The sequence below is a fragment of the Bubalus kerabau genome, chromosome 5 (genome assembly GCF_029407905.1).
Source record: "Bubalus kerabau isolate K-KA32 ecotype Philippines breed swamp buffalo chromosome 5, PCC_UOA_SB_1v2, whole genome shotgun sequence".
Lineage (NCBI taxonomy): Eukaryota > Metazoa > Chordata > Mammalia > Artiodactyla > Bovidae > Bubalus > Bubalus kerabau.
In genome coordinates, this window is record NC_073628.1 from 40,391,379 (window position 1) to 40,408,019 (window position 16,641).

Sequence of the window (16,641 nt, forward strand, 5' to 3'; positions counted from 1 at the left end):
GGAACTTGAGCGAAACAGGTCTGGAGAGTCTATCATTAAGGGGAAATGGAATCCGGTATTTCCCTTTTGGTCCTACACTGCCCAGCAAATGACTCCTTAACTGGCTACCTTTCTTGAACACATAATTCATTTAGGGTCTTTCCATAAAGCTGTGAAGTTGCTCTCCTACCCTAAGGGAAGGGAAGCAAGAAGGAAAAAAAAAAAAAAAAAAGACAGGACCGTTACCTAATTCTTCATGAGAAACAGAAAGAGCCGTGAACAATTTGAATCCCGGATTCAGACCTGTGGGTCACCAGGCCGAAAACTTGTCCTGATGGCAGTGGGTAGGGGAGAGGAATGGAAGGACACGCTAGTATAAACAGCATTACCTTGATGATGTGGAAACTTGAAGACCTTTCTACCCACCAAGTTTTCTCAACAAACGAGCTACGGGAGGCGAGGGCTGAAGAGAACGGTCTCGCCTGCGGTGCCCGCTCAGGGGCACCCATCTGGTCACCTCATCTGAGCACCCGGTGCAAGGCACCAGCGGAAGAGCACAAATCTCGCGAGGCTGAGGAGCGCGACGAAAGACCGCGAGGAGATCCTGCGACGGAGCCGCACGTGTAGCGGGGCCGGCTAGGGACCTGTCAAATCAGGGTTCAGACACCCCAGCTCTCCATTCGCGTTCCCCCGTTGCAGTCCTTGGGAGAGGTTCACACCCTGTCCAAAAAAAACGAACTCTCACCACACGCCTTTCGTCCCTGGCGCGCCTGGTAACCACCAGCGATTTAAAGCAGGAGCACCTCACCTCTTTTTTAAATCCAAGGAAGAAGCGAAGCGGTCTGCCTGAGGTAGGTCACCAAGAAATGGCGGACTGAAGATGAGGCTGAAGCACCTGCTGCAGAGCCCCCGTGTAATACAGCCTCTCCACACCTGTTTGCCTCCGAACAGCTCCAAAATGGGAAAGCTTGGAAGTAGGACTCAGGTGCCCTTCACAGCTCCTGTTTCCTCGTGTCTCTGATCAGTGTGAGCTCCTTGAGGGCAGAGATTGTGCCTGGCTTCACGCCTTTCTCCAGTACGCAGCAGGTCATGATATATAATAAGGCCCAACGCTTGTTGAGCCTAGGTGAGTATCCCTCCTACCCCACTGGACTGGTGCTTCTTGAGCTCAGAAACCATGTCTTAGGCATCTTTATTTTCCAGCACCCTGTACATGTATGTTGACTCTAATAGAAGGGAATTTGCTAGAAGGCTGAGCACATGGTGGTTAAGAATGTGGACTTTCTGTCAGGTGGGCCTGGGTTCATGCCCCACCTATGATAATAGTTTTATGAACTCTAAGAATCACACTAGGACAATGTCTTCCTCTGTAAAAAGGCATAATATTAAATTATATTTTTATCACAGAGTTGTTAGGCAGATTACATGAGATGCATACAAAAACATTCATCATTGGAACCTGGGACATGACAAGCATGCAGTAAACATTAGCTGTTATATCATTATTGGAAATTCTATATACTTTTAGTATTTATGCTACATTTGAGTTCCTAAACTAGATTCAGGACTTTTGGAATATCCTTATGAAACATATGGGAAAAGCTCTAGAACACAGAGAACCTAGTAGATGGACGATATCTGGCAATAGATGATGTTCAATAAATATTTATTGAATACTAAATAAAGGAGTGAGCCACATATGCTTTTAGCAAGAATCATCAGCCCACACACAGAAAATGAGTAAATGCATTAAAGGTTGCTAACTAACATCTGACAGGGAGAAAATGTCAGTGTCCCAAGTTCTGACTATAAACAAAGAGGAGGAACAGCTATATAACCTATGGAAGGAATGAAGTCATAAAGCAAGGCTGAAAACTGGAGACTCATTCTCAGGACAATAATGATCACAAATTTCTTTTAATATTTAGCCTTGTTTATCCCTCCAAATTAAATGTCACTTGAATTTTAGGTAAAAAATTGCTTTCTTTGCAATGTTTTCTATCTTGATTTTATTACAGAAATATGTATATTTTAGAAAGTACTTGCAATTTGAATTTTTTTGTTTGTTTATTTGTTTTATCTTTTGGCCATACTGCACACAGCAGCAGCTGTGAAGCGACTTGCTTCAGTCGTGTCTGACTCTGTGCGACCCCATAAGACGGCAGCCTACCAGGCTCCCCTGTCCCTGGGATTCTCCAGGCAAGAACACTGGAGTGGGTTGCCATTTCCTTCTCCAATGCATGAAAGTGAAAAGTGAAAGTGAAGTCACTCAGTCGTGTCCGACTCTTCGCGACCCCATGGACTGCAGCCTACCAGGCTCCTCAGCCCATGGGATTTTCCAGGCAAGAGTACTGGAGTGGGGTGCCATTGCCTTCTCCACGCACAGCATACGGAATCTTATTCCCTGACCAGAGATGGAACCCACAGCCCCTGTATTGGAAGCTCGGAGTCTTAACCACGGGACCACCAGGAAAGTCCCTATAACTTGAATTTAGGTTCTGAAAACATCAGGATCTATTTTCAAGACATTATTTGGTGGGATGTGGACCTCAGATTTTGAGGGAGAAATTAGATGATTGAAGGTCAATGCCCAAGGTGGTGTGATGATAGTGGATTCTCTCCCTAGGTCATGACAGAAAGACCCTGTTTGTATCCCAGTTCTTCCACGTACTAGTTGAGAGACCTTGGACAAATTATTTTCTATCTCTGAGTCTGTTTTTCATAATTTCTAATATGAGGTCGCTGGTGTCCCATTTCCCTGACTTCACGTGATGATTTACTGGAAGGACATATGCAGAGTTCCTGGCATGTGGCATGTATTCCCTTCCTTTTTTTTTTTTTTTTCGTCTGCCCCAGGTCTTCACTGATGCTCTCAGGCTTTTCTCTAGTTGTCACAGTGGGGGCTACTTCTAGTTGTGGCGTGCAGGCTTCTCGTTGCAGTGGCTTCTCTCGTTGCAGAGCACAGGCTCTAGAGCTTGGGCTCAGTAGTTGTGGCTCACAGGCTTAGTTGCCCCACAGCCAGTGGGATCTTCCAGACCAGGGGTTGAACCTGTGTCCCCTGAGTTGGCAGGTGGATTCCCAACCACTGGACCACCAGGGAAGTCCTCCTTTCCTCTTTTAAAGGTAAGAGATGAGCATGAGACCTGTGGTAACTGCCAATAATATTCATTCTCTTAGGCTCCCCTTCTCAATCTAGGGTATGCAATCCTTCATCAAGAAAGCATGTTCTGAGAGGAGGAAACATTTTTCTCAAATCAGTTGTGCATGTAACCAAATTTTGCAATTTTTTTTTTTTTTTTTAACAAGAGGCTCTTTAGGCAACAAACCACATTGTAAAGTTCAACTCAACCTCAGTGTGCATTCCGGCTAGCTACTCTGGGCAGACTTTTAAATTACATTGGCTGGAATGAATAGTGCTTCATTCAGCATCATTACAATGATCATCCTGGTGCTGTTAATATTCTTTGGGCTGCCCAAAGATGCTTGGTGGCTGAGGGACAAGTCAAGAGTTTAATTTACCTTTCTGAGCATCTGCAGGTTTTGTTTTCAACAGAGAATTTCAGGTTACATAACTGTCTTTGCTTCTGCTTCAGAAAGTGAACCTTGATTCTCGAAATTAACTTTCAATACAGATCTTCAGGAGCAGAGCCTGTTGTACCTGGAAGCAATTTGCCCCCAAATCATTTGGAAGGAAACAAGATGCCTCTTGACTTCTCTAGACACTTGGCAGAAGCAGCAGGAGTAAGAACATTCTAATCATAACTAGGTAGTCGTTAAAAGTAGAGAGACAGTCTAAAAACCAGGCTAAGCTTTCTTTTTTCAAACTCTTTATAACTTTACCCTAATTCTGTCCATACTCCACTGGACTGGTTTGTTCCCTCCTACCAGTCACTGTTGTGGGTAGGCATTTTGCCAAGGATTTTAGAGAAGGGTGTTAAACAAAGGGAAATGTAATATGATGAAAATGAGGCTCCTGGGAACACGTAGAAGCAAATGACAGAGAAATATAAAGTAAATATGCTGTTCTGTCTAACACACGTGAAATCAGTTTTGAATTAACACCTAACCCCAGTCCACAAGGTGCTTTTAATTTACTCAAGAGAAAGACACATTTCAGTGTGGCATGCAGAGTGTTAAAATGAACAATTTTTAGGAACACAGAGGAGGAATATTGGAAGGAGGGGGCATTCAGAGACTAATTAACAATAATATACAACTCATAACGTGGGCCTATTTGCAGATATGGATGATATAATCAAAGCTTGAAACTGGTACTAGGATGTTCATATAGTTAGTATAATTCAGGGCTTAATCTTGTGTCTAAATTTTTACTTCAAATACTGTGTGTTTTCCCAATAGTGACAGGAAACAGGGCCATGGAACAATAGTGACAAGGCCATGCAGAGTGGTTTCATATCAATATACTACAGAAATGGAACTAAAATGTAAAGGGCTTGCAGGAGGAATTCATTTTTATTGAAGTATATGAATTTCTGTGTTGCAAGATGAAAAAGTTCTAGAAATCTGTTGCATGACAATGTTTATACTTACAGAACCATACATTTACAAATGGCTAAGATGATAGATTAATGTGTTTTCACCACAAAACTCTAAAATGTAATATTAATAATGTTATAATAACATAAATATGCCAATAACTGTTATCTATAAAAAGTATAACTGATACATATGGACCACTAACTGTATGCCAGGAACTGTGTTAAATGTTTAACATGGACCATCTCACTTATTTTAATATCTCTTTTTGACAAATGAAAAGCCCAAAACCTAGATTAGGTAACATGCCTAAGGTCCCACAACTAGAACATGAGCAGACTGACTGTAAAACCATGGCTTCATCAGTCACCTTCCACACCAAGTCTCCTTTACTGAACTGTGCAATCAAAGTATGCAATTCAAAATCAGATAGTCTTTTGTCTTGCCTTGTGCACACATGGAGAACTAGGTAAAAAAGGTGACGACTCGCTGAAGGTCAAATTGAAGTCACTGATAAACTGTTTTTAACAGGACTTCCTGGTGGCACAGTGAATAAAAACCCACCTGCCGATGCAGGGGACATGAGCTCAATCCTTGATCTGGGAAGATTCCACATGCCATGGAGCAGCTAAGCCCATGCACCACAACTACTGAGCCCAAGTGCTGCAATTACTGGAGCCCATGCGTCTCAAGCCTGTGCTCTGCAGCAAGAAGCCACCACAATCAGAAGGCCGCACACCACAACGAAGAGGAGCCCCTGCTCGCTGCAACAAGAGAAAGCCTGCGGAGCAACAGAAACCCAGCACAGCCATAAATAAATAAATAAATAAATGAGTGTTAAGCTGTTTAAAGGACAGGGTCTATAGATGCTGTGACCGCTCTAGTTGGTAGAGACTACTGCTGAGGGTTAGTCAGGTAACCAACCTCCCAGTGTTTCTCCTCATTTAGACGTACCTGTGGCATACTTGGCTGCAAAAGGAGGTCTTCCCAGGTAACGAGGTGACGTCTATCTGTGACTTGACCTCAAATGAGTCACTTCACTGTCATCAGTTAGCAGGCATCTCAGGGTAGATCCAGTTCACTCTGTGGGAGCCCTGCAAGTTTCCTGATGAACTTTCTATTTATTCTGAAGTAATTGCGTTTGACACCCCAGGCTGACTAATATCAGTGTGTGACCAGGTTAAGTACTGAGCTAGCCAGCTTTTGCAGTTGTGAAGTTATAGGCAGAAAAACAAAATTGGACACCAAGAAGAAGGTCATTGTGCAAATACCATGTCTGGACTCCAGGCAGAGAGGGCCAACTATCAGCATGGGTGTTTCTATTGCCCACTCTGTATTGCGTTTACAGGGAGACTTGCTAATCGAAATGTGGTCCGTGGGCAAGCAGAAACAGTGACAGCTCACCTGAGAGCTGTTAGAAATGTAAAACTCAAACCCCATCCCAGAGCTACAGGATCAGAAGCCTGACTTTTAAATAATCCCCAGCTAATTCATATGCACCTTAATATGTAAGAAGCCCCGATTTAAAAAGTGTACATTTTTAGCTTTAAGAATTAAGTGTTTACTAAATATGTTTAACTGCAAACTAAACTACCACATAAAAAGGAGAAATAATTGAATATACTAGGCAAGATTATCATAATTAATTACACAATATTTTCACATGGTTTTTCTACCTTAATCCTTTTATTAACACCTTTATCTCCCCTGTCTTCTTACTTCTTATCTTCCAAAGAAGGTAAAAAGATTGCATCTCTCAGGCAGGATTTGAACTCAGCATTCCAACTCTAGATCTCCAAACCTACCCTGTAAATCACACCAAGTCTCTCCAGGAATTCAGAAGATCACTTGAACTTGGAATGATCAGACAAAGTAGGACATGAACTGACACTTGAAGAATGGGTAAGGTTTGCAGAAAAGAAGGATTTCCAGAGGAGAGAAACAGCAGGCACACAAGTACTTTAAGACTGCCATGTTAAAGGAGGAGCCTTTCAGGGGAAGGCTGTAGAAAATATTTAAGTGTAGGGGTCATGTCTTCCCCACAAGAGAAACAGGAAGAAAGAATGAAGTAACAAGAGAAACCAGATCATGGAAGGCCTTAAAAGCTAAGCCAAAGGGTGCGGCTATTTGGTAACTCAGCATAAGGAATGGATTTTCACAAGATGAGTTATTCCAGTTTTATTCATTAGACTTAGAATTTAGTATGCAATGGGTAAATATGCTCTAAAAATAAGATACAGATAAATTTCAAGAAACACATAGGAAAACACTTCCCTATACTACTTCACGTGGCAATTACACCTTCTGTAATTCTGCATCTGCTTCATCAACCATAGGCTATATCCCAGGAAACCTGACATCACTGCTTTTGACAGGGGCGCTAAGGATTTGCCAGAGCACTTGAGAATGTGCGAGAATGAAGAGAGCATTGGCTAGGAACACAGATGTCTTTTAAGTAGGGCATTGCATGGATGATTCATCTCTATCAAAAGAATGTGGAGTAAGTAACATTGCCAGAGTGGACCTGAAAATGTACTATAGGTCATTGATGTGCTAGTGAGAACGTTTTTCTACAAAGGGTCACAGATCCAGAGCAACTTGATTCTTGAGCAATTTAACAAAACATAAATGGTTGCTGTTTAAGAACAAAACAAAAAAGTAACTGTATAAGCACTTAAAAGTGATTTAATAAAATGTGAAGAATAAAAAAAGAAAAGAAATCAGGAGAAGGAAAATTGATAGAGGAGGGACAAACATGTAAGCAGATGCCAGGGAAGTGGGGAGAAAGGATAAAGAAGGAATAAGAGAAGAACGTACAATGGGAAGACAGTTTATTGAAAGTTATCAAGATTTTTCATATCCATTATCTACTGTAATAATACTCTAATCCCATGTGATAGCTATTATACCCATTTCACAGATAAAGAAACTGATACTACTGGAGATAAAGTTCCCCAAATTACACTGATGGTAAGTGGTAGAACTGAAATTCAAACATTCAATTCACTTAACCTCCAGGAGGTACTGAAGTAATGTCAATCAGAAGCCAAAGCAAGTTACTGACTTCTCTAACATTTGTTTTCCCATTTATAAAATGAACTGGTACTTGTAAAGCTATTGGATACAGTCATTTTCTTAGGCTCCAAAATCACTGTGGAGTGACTGTAGCCACAAAATTAAAAGACACTTGCTCCTTGGAAGAAAAGCTATGACAAATCTAGACAGCATATTAAAAAGCAGATACATTACTTTGCTGATAAAGGTCCATATAGTCAAAGCTATGGTTTTTCCAGTAGTGTGTAAGGACAATGAGAGCTGGACAATAAAAAAGGCTGAGTGCTAAAGAACTGATGCCTTTGAACTGTGGTGTTGGAGAAGACTCTTGAGAGTTCCTTGGACTGCAAGGAGATCAACCCAGTCAATCCTCAAGGAAATCAACCCTGAATGTTCATTGGAAGGACTGATGCTGAAGCTGAAGCTCCAATACTTTGGCCACCTGGTGCGAAGAGCTGACTCACTGGAAAAGATGCCAGCAAAGATTGAAGGTGGGAGAAGGGGACGAGATGGTTGGATGGCATCACCGACTCAATGGACGTGAATTTGAGCAAAGTCTGGGAAATAGTGAAGGACAGGGAAGCCTGGCGTGCTGCAGGCCATGGGGGTCACAAAGAGTCAGACACAACTGAGTGACTGCACAAGCTTAATAAATAATAGCATCAACCCTTTGAAAAAGATTAGCTAACAGACTACTGATAACTACAATTCTAAAGCCTCCTTACTTCCAGGTTCAAGTTGAGGGACAAAAACTCTCAGGAATCCTTGGTGTTTTGGCAAAGAATCCTCTAAAAGGCACCAAATATTCCCTAGACCGAATCCATAATGTCACCTACGTATACATCCTTGTGCTTCTGTTCAGTTACATGTGACTCTGTGAAGAGACTGTAGCCCGCCGGGCTCCTTTGTCCATGGGATTGAACCTGCGTCTCCTGTATTGCAGGTGGATTCTTTACCCACTGATCCACTTGGGACATGAATTTGAGCAAACCTTGGGAGACAGTGGAGGACAGAGGAACCTGGCGTGCTTACGGTTCATGGAGTCTCAAAGAGTCGGACACAACTGAGTGACTGGCCAACATCAATTCCATGTTTCAAAGTATCACAGAATCAGTAAGTATTATGTCTATCAACAAAATCTAAAAACCATTCTCGGTAGTTTGAAAGGGAGTGTTTGTATTCAAAAAGCCTGGGAAGGAGCAGGAGTGTAATCCTTACAGTCCTGCACACTGTAATTCCTTACAGTGAAAGCAGCTAGTGAGACCTACATCTGAATTTTCAACCCCTAAACTAAGAATCTTCATCCCATCTTCTTGATGGTTGTCCCCTCTCCTCTCCATTCTTTTCACAGCAGAGATAAGAGATTTTTTTCCTAATGGCAATATTGATCCTGTCCCTTTCCTGCTTAAAACCATTTAACTGGCCCCACTGCTTTCAGACAAAAAATCAAACTCCAGTTGGGCATAAAGATCCTTGTGTGATCTGGGCCCTCCTTAGCAATCCAGGCTCCACCAGACACTGGTCTAAACGCCAACCTATTAAACTGCTTCACTTCCAAGGACAGGGGCGCCTTCATGCTGTCCTACTTTCCTCCTTAATGTTCTTCCTCCTTCCCGCTCTTCAGGGCTAATTTCTCAGAATTTTACATCCTGGCTTTGATATTTTTTCTGCACGGAGCCTTCTATGATCCTCTTGTCAAGATGCATTAAAAGTTCCTACCTGGGCAGTGTCTAAGCCCCCCATGGCATTGCTTACATTGTGTTGCAGTTGGCCCGTAATTGGATTCTAAGCTCCATGAGGACAAAGACCATGTCTGATTTGTCCTCCAATGCCTAGGGCCATACACAGCACATAGCAAGTACTGAATAAAGATCTGCTGAATACATTTTAAAACTCCTATAAAAAAAATCCTATTTTTCTGCATTCAAAGGCGGGAACACAGTTTTAGGGTATTATTTGCTTTTGGATTTTGCTTTCGTTAAATTTTAATTCCTGGTTGAAGAAAACTGTGCATCCATAAATCTATAGTCAGAGCCCCAAGCCACAGACAAGTAAAAAGAACAGTCATTAAAAGTGACCACAAAAAGTCAATAGCCTTGGCAGCAAGTTCTGGGGTCCTTGGAGGGGGTCTTATCCTCACCTCCTAGCCTTTCCTACCTAACCAGTGAAATTAATTCTAGTTGCTCTGTTTTTCATTTCTATAAGAACTTCAGGGTCCCTCAGTAAGTTTTGTATGGAGCTAGTGATAAAAATTGATTAATAGTTCAATGAGCATTGCTTTAAATGCACTATGGTTTTAACATGGAATCCATATAATACCCTTAAGGGTATGAAGACTTTCAAAATCCTTTCAATTTCTCATTAAAATGAATTCTAAAAAGAATTAGATTACTGGCATGGATTATACCCATTTTGCAGATAGAAATCAGAAGACAGAGAGGTCAGGGACAATTTTCTTTTGAGCACATAACAGAATGTTTTGAAACATGGGCGTTTTCTTTCATCCTTAATGCTTTATTGTGTTTGGGTTTTTTTTTTTTTTTTAATAAATCTTTCTTCTAGACTTTAAGCTCATTGCAGGCAGACGCTAGATCTTTACTTTTCTTTTTGTTTCTAGCTTAGGTTCTAGACTTGTGCAGCCATGTTAGCTGAAATGTTTGCCCAACTCTTAAAACTTCTCTGCTGTGTTCTTAAGCTTACTGTCAGGGAAGCATCTCTATCTTGTGATTTATTGGGGAAAAATCTCAGTTTCAAAAGAAACAAATATTTTCTGATTTCTTGCTTTTTACTTCAACAATAGAAGTTCAGTCACTCAGTTGTGTCCAACTCTTTGTGAACCCATGAATGGCAACATGCCAGGCTTCCCTGTCCTTCACTATCTCCCAGAGTTTGCTCAAACTAATATCTATTGAGCTAACCATAAAGGACCTACTTGAGTATATTTTTCAAATAAGTAACTCCTAGATATGAAGGCAGATATTTGCAAATCTCTCTGGAGATTAATGGGTTACTGCCATGTCTTAAAGGAGGAACAGTTAGAGAAAGGAGAGAAAGAACAGCAGCTGAAGGTTTTTAGGGGCTTAGTCACATGGTTCAACAGTAGCAAGGAAAAACAAAAATAAAAACAAAAGCAACTATTTAATTAGTACAGATGGAGAAAAACAGCCCATAGGCTAATTGATTATAGTTGTCATGACAGCTGATTACAGTGTCTGCCTGTAAAAATACAGGCCGCCCCCCAAAAAAAGTATACACACAAAAATGCATAGCTCTGGGACTTCCAGCTGATCCAGTGGCTAAGACTCCATGTTCCCAATGCAGGATGCCTGGGTTCGATCCCTGGTCGGGGAACTAAATCCCACATGCCTCAACTAAGACCTGGTGCAGCCAAAGAAATAAGTAAAATATTTTTAAAATGCACAGCTCTCTTTGGCTGCCTTTCATTGGTTCTTTGGTAAAATGCCCTCTAAACAGATGATGCAATGGAATCCAGCCCTTCTTGGGTAATAAAGTGAACCCAATGATGTTACGGTGGGAGCTCTGGTCAGCTAAGCACAGAAATCTAGGCAGTCTTGCTGACTGTGGCTTAGACTGTCTTGGGAAGTAAGTGCTCCAGCAATTGGAATTCTGTGTATAAAGGCAGAACCTCTGGGACACTGTTTTTTCTCTTTTTAATATTTTTAGTTTATTTTTGGGATAATTCTTTTTTGTGCCCCCAGTGACTTACAAGAAATGACATTATTAGAGTTAACAATCCATTATCAAGTGAACCATCTGCATCCAGGTGTTTTTTTAGGACTGAAGATGATTTTCCCTCAAGCCTGCTCCCAATCCCCCTGGTGGCCCATTCTGCTCAAGCAGTTGCATATGTGCATTCGGGCTCAGTCGTGTCTGACTCTGTGCACCCTCATGGACTGTAACCTACTAGGCTCCTCTGTCCATGGGATTCTCCAGGCAAGTGGATTGCGATTTCCTTCTCCAAGGGATCTTCCCAACCCAGGGATCGAAACAGCATCTCCTGTGTCTCCTTGCATTGGCAGGCAGATTTTTTTTTTACCACTGAGCTACCTGGGGAGCCCGCTAAAGCAATTACAAACACAAACATGGCACATATCCTTGGGAAGAAAGTAGATCATAAACAGCAAATTACAATGCAAGATGCTGAATTCTTTGACAGTGTTCTCTGGGTCCAGAGAAAGTACACACGCTGCTGATGAGTAGTGAAGGATAGATAAGTCTTCTCAGAGAAGGTCTAGAACTGGGCCTGTAAGGTCAGTGAGAGTTTGTCAAACATATACATGTGTAGAACACGTGGCATGGGATCTAAAAAAGATTAAATTTTCAAATAGAGAAATATTTTGTTATTTATGAAAGTTTTACTATTAACTGGGAGGCAGAGTGTTCTGGCGGGGAAATAACGCGCTTGAAGGTACTGAGAAACATCACATGCTGGAAACAAGGAACAGTTCTTTGTGGCTACAAGAGGAGAGGGCACTTCCCTGGCAGTCCAGAGGTTGAGACTTCATGCCTCAACTACAGGAGGTGGGGATTCACTCCCTGGTCAGGAACTAAGATCCCACAAAATGTAAAAAAAAAAAAAAAAAGAAGAAGAAAGAGGAAGAGTAAGGGAGTAACAATGGAATTTTTGATTTAGCAAGATGACTTTGTTGGCAGAGTGGAGGGTAGATTGACAGGTTAAGAGAGGGAGACGGAATCAAGGAGACCAATTAGGCAGCTGTTATAAAAAGTTCAGTCAAGAGGAGTGGGACTGCTCTCTGATGACACAACACAAGTAAACATTCCCCCCGCCCCCTGCCCAGGTAAGGAGAACGGGCAGCAGCCAGGTTCTCACACCGAAAGGCCAGCTGAGCCTCAGTCTGCCGACAAGTGAAGGTCACAGTCACGTGCAGGCACCTGCAACCAGGGCTGGCTGTGTTCTTAGACGCTAGTGCCTGTTGGCGCTAGAGCAGCAGTTCTCAGCTCTGCCTGCGCCTCACCTGGGCACCACTTTTATAATGCAGGTGCCTCGGCTCCACTCCAGACCGACTAAATCAGGATCCCTGGGCAGAGCTCCACTTGTTAAGTGCCCCACACGGCCAGAACTGAGACCCACGGCCCAGCAGTCAGGCACAACAGTGACTTTTCAAAAAGTCTCCAAGTGTGTGTGTCTGGGTGTGGGGACACACAGCAACCAGATGAGGATGCTGCCGTGCCAAGCTGCTCTTTCTAGGAGAGACGGACTGTCAGCAGATGAGCAAGTGAGGCCCTGCCACTATGTGACCTGAGGGACTCGCTCTTGAAAATGCCTCTGAACACACCCAAAGGAGGGATTCCAAAAGAATAGAGGGGACCAACTCCACAAAAGCAGAATATAATATAGATTCTCAATTACCCAATGGATGTCAATAAGGAGGCAAGAGAAAACAAAGATCTTAGCCTTGGTCCCTCATGAATGTGCTGGATAGCTTTCATAAAGTTCACCTGTATATTACACTCTGCAACCAGAACTCTGCACACTGAAGACAAGGCAATCTTAGTGAAAAGAATGACATCTGCAACTTCCCTGGTGGCACAAGGGCTAAGATTCCACACCTCCAATGCAGGGGGCCCGGGTTCGATTCCTGGTCAGAGAACTAGATCTAACATGCCACAACTGAAAGATGCCGCATGCCACAACTAAGACCCAGTGCTGCCAAACAAATAAATATTTAAAAAAGACAACATGTATTCAAATCATGTCTCAGTAATGAAAATCGTTTCCGTTTTCCAAGCTCTTACCCTACAAAAGATACTACTCTATGTACATTGCATTCCTTATCTTGTTCAAAACTCTTCAAAACCCTGAGAGATAATTCTTAGATTCCACAGATGTAGAAAGGAGATTCTGAGAATCTAAGTGACTTGCGAAAGCTTACCGAGCTAGAAGTGACAGATCCAGCCCTGAAACTGGCTCAGATCAAGCCTGTGCTGGTACCCACCACTCTTACTGCTTACAGGTCTCCAGGGTTCACAGCCCATTCTGGAATATAAACTCCTGGAGACCAAAGGCCAAATAGAATTTAGGATTATCTTTGAGTCTCTCCCCTAGACATCCTCTACTTTTTTTTTAATTACTAGATTTTAGGACAGTAAGAGAATTGGATCAGGTAAGTTCTGTCAGTATAAGACCCCTCTCTCCCACTGCCCACTGGGTCTGAGCATCCTTCGTGGAGGCAGGATTTCAGAAGCTTCCCCTGCCAAGACCTGAGTCTGCTCTTAGGGGAGAAAATGATCAACACTTGGAGCCTGAGAGTCCTTTTTGAATTTAATGTATAAATCTATTGATCGTATTCGTTTATTGTAGAAGTGAAGCTAGGCATTCAGGGAATTTGTTTTCTTTTTGGCTGTGCCATGCAGCATGGCATGCAGGATCTTGGTTCTCCAGCCAGGAACTGAACCCATATCCCCTGCTGTGGAAGCAAGAAGTCTTAACCACTGAACTGCCTGGGAAGTCCCAATCAGGAAGAATTTTAATAAGTAACTGGGCCTTTAGCACATGAGACCCAAGAGTTAAATGACTTGTTCAAAGCTAGCTTGTAGTAGACATGTTTTTACGTACTATTTAGGGTTTCCCTGGTGGATAAGGCAGAACAGAATCTGTCTGCAATGCAGGAGAACTGGGTTTGATACTTGGGTTGGGACAATCCCCTGAAAAAGGGAATGGCTACTGATTCCACTATTCTTGCTTGGGAAACTCCATAGACAGAGGAGCCTGGCAGGCTACAGTCCATTGGGTTGCAAAGACCAGCTAACACTTTGGGTATTTTATTATGTCCAGGAAGGAAGAGAAGAGAAATAGTTATGGGCAAGGCTAAAAGGACACTCAGACTGTAAAACTGAGATCAGTGTGAATGCATGAGTATGTTCATTCATTCAACAGATATTTATTATTAAGCAACTATCTATGGGCAGTTTTTTATTTGTGTGGTTCCAACAAATGGTTGGAATTATGGTTTTTCCATAGTTCAAGACTATGGTTTTTCCAGTGGTCAGGTATGGATGTGAGAGTTGGACTGTGAAGAAAGCTGAGCGCTGAAGAATTCATGCTTTTGAACTGTGGTGTTCGAGAAGACTCTTGAGAGTCCCTTGGACTGCAAGGAGATCCAACCAGTCCATTCTGAAGGAGATCAGCCCTGGGATTTCTTTGGAAGGACTGATGCTAAAGCTGAAACGCCAGTACTTTGGCCAGCTCATGCAAAAAGTTGACTCATTGGAAAAGACTCTGATGCTGGGAGGGATTGGCGGCAGGAGGAGAAGGGGACAACAGAGGATGAGGTGGCTGGATGGCATTACCGACTCGATGGACATGAGTTTGGGTGAACTCCAGGAGTTGGTGATGGACAGGGAGGCCTGGCATGCTGCAGTTCATGGGGTCGCAAAGAGTCAGACACGACTGAGCGACTCAACTGAACTGAACTGAACTGAACTGAACACGCATGAATTTCAATTACTATGGCTTAATTAAGGAACAGCAGTTCCCTAACAACAAGATTCAAATTTCAGTTACCACGGTATATTAACTGTGAGTAAGTAAACTATAAACTTGCTACTAGCTCTTTGGTCGACAGTCACTACATAATAACAGATGCACATTATGTTCCCCGAGACTTATCAGGTCAGTTCTTTCAAAGTCTGTTGGGAATGGGTCACTTCAGACCTATTGTTCAGTTCACATACAGACAGCAAAGCATGTAGTTGTTTTGCTTCCTCATCTCCTGGTGGTAGACCCACACAACGTTTTACAGAAATGGAGCCAGCGAAGACTGAAGTTCAGCAAAGAAACAAAAAGTGATAATGCTGTAAGTGAAATTCAAATGGAACAGTGGACTTTTAGAAGCCATAGCTGATCGTGGGAATATTGACACTGCCACCGTCTGAGAAAAACCAGATACGCAGCCAGGGGAACTTGACCAAAGGCAAACTTAGGAACATGAACGAAGAAAGTGGTTGGGATGAAAGGATGAAGATGTCCCAGAGGAAATAACACTGGCAAAAAACTACACATTAAAAGAACTCTCAGAGATATTTCATAACATTGAAGTACAAGGGATAAAAGGTTGGAAGCTGATCCAAAGCTAGAAAGGACTGTGGCAGCTCACTAAGGCATAGAAAAGCTGCTTGCTCAGTATCGTAGCCAATGGTACTTGTTCCCCATTGATTATTAAGATGTCATCTCTATGATCTCTGCCTATGATGCAAAAGCGAAAACTGCCTCTATTATATACCAGGCATCAGAAAACACAGTCCCTGCCCTCTTGGTGGTCTTAACCAAACAAATTAATTCTGAAAACCTGTGATTAATTGTTCTGTTTAATGAGGGTGTTGGCTTAGCTCAGAGCACCCATTAGGGATTTAGAGAGAAATTGTGGGAAGCTACTTAGTAAGGGGGGGAGTTGAATATGGCAAGAATAAAATACAAAGGAAATGTTGGGAGGGGGTGCTCCCAGTCTGAAGATAATGCAAATCCCCTGGCCCAGCAAATCTACTTCCTGCCCAGAGGCCCAGTGAGGAGTGACTCTGGGCTGGTTTTTAAACTGGCTGCCAACAGCTCAAATATAATGTCAGATACATATTAACTGACAGCAGAATGCAGAGATACAGGTTAAGGTTCCTTCTCAAAAATAATCCAGAAACTGAAAATGCTACCAAGTGCCATTCTCAGCCAACCTGTGTGGGTAAATCTCTTAAAACCAGTGCAAAGTGTTTGGATGCAAATTTCCAAAGCTATGAACATGCAAAGTAGAATCTAAGGCTGCAAAAATACATTCTTCAGGAAATCAAGTCACAGGAATATATGAAATGATACATCTGGTTTTAGGCACTGGCTATGGTTTTTAAGTCCAAATGTATATTATGTTGGGTTGTTTTTTTCCCATCATAAAATGTATGAATTTTCAATGTATGGCCCCTACCAAGGAAGATGTAAGTCTATGTTATAGGCATGTGGATACTCCCAGGCACACAACTGGTAAGAGGTGGACGGCTCCTTAGGACTCATCTCATCCAGCCTCTGCAGTCAAATTTTTAAAAAATGAGGTCAATTTAGTCTTGGGTGTGTGTAAGCTCAATTAC

General features: G+C 42.4%; 1 protein-coding gene and 1 long non-coding RNA gene across 13 annotated transcripts in view; one reads left to right on the forward strand and one right to left on the reverse strand.

The window, feature by feature from the left end:
* The window catches only part of DLG2 (discs large MAGUK scaffold protein 2), a 1,420,652-nt gene that overhangs the window by 252,884 nt on the left and 1,151,127 nt on the right, over window positions 1–16,641 (reverse strand). The window contains exon 1 of one of the 12 annotated variants that reach the window (XM_055581489.1): window positions 369–2,062. The exons of the other annotated variants lie outside the window; for them this stretch is intronic. The gene's annotated coding sequence lies outside the window, so the exon portion shown is untranslated. Of the gene's footprint in view, window positions 1–368; window positions 2,063–16,641 lie in introns of those variants that run through there. 12 annotated transcript variants of the gene reach the window in all.
* On the forward strand, window positions 702–5,145 carry LOC129652661 (uncharacterized). The gene is made up of 3 exons (XR_008714666.1): window positions 702–830; window positions 931–1,105; window positions 5,008–5,145. It is a non-coding gene; the product is annotated as an uncharacterized LOC129652661 (long non-coding RNA).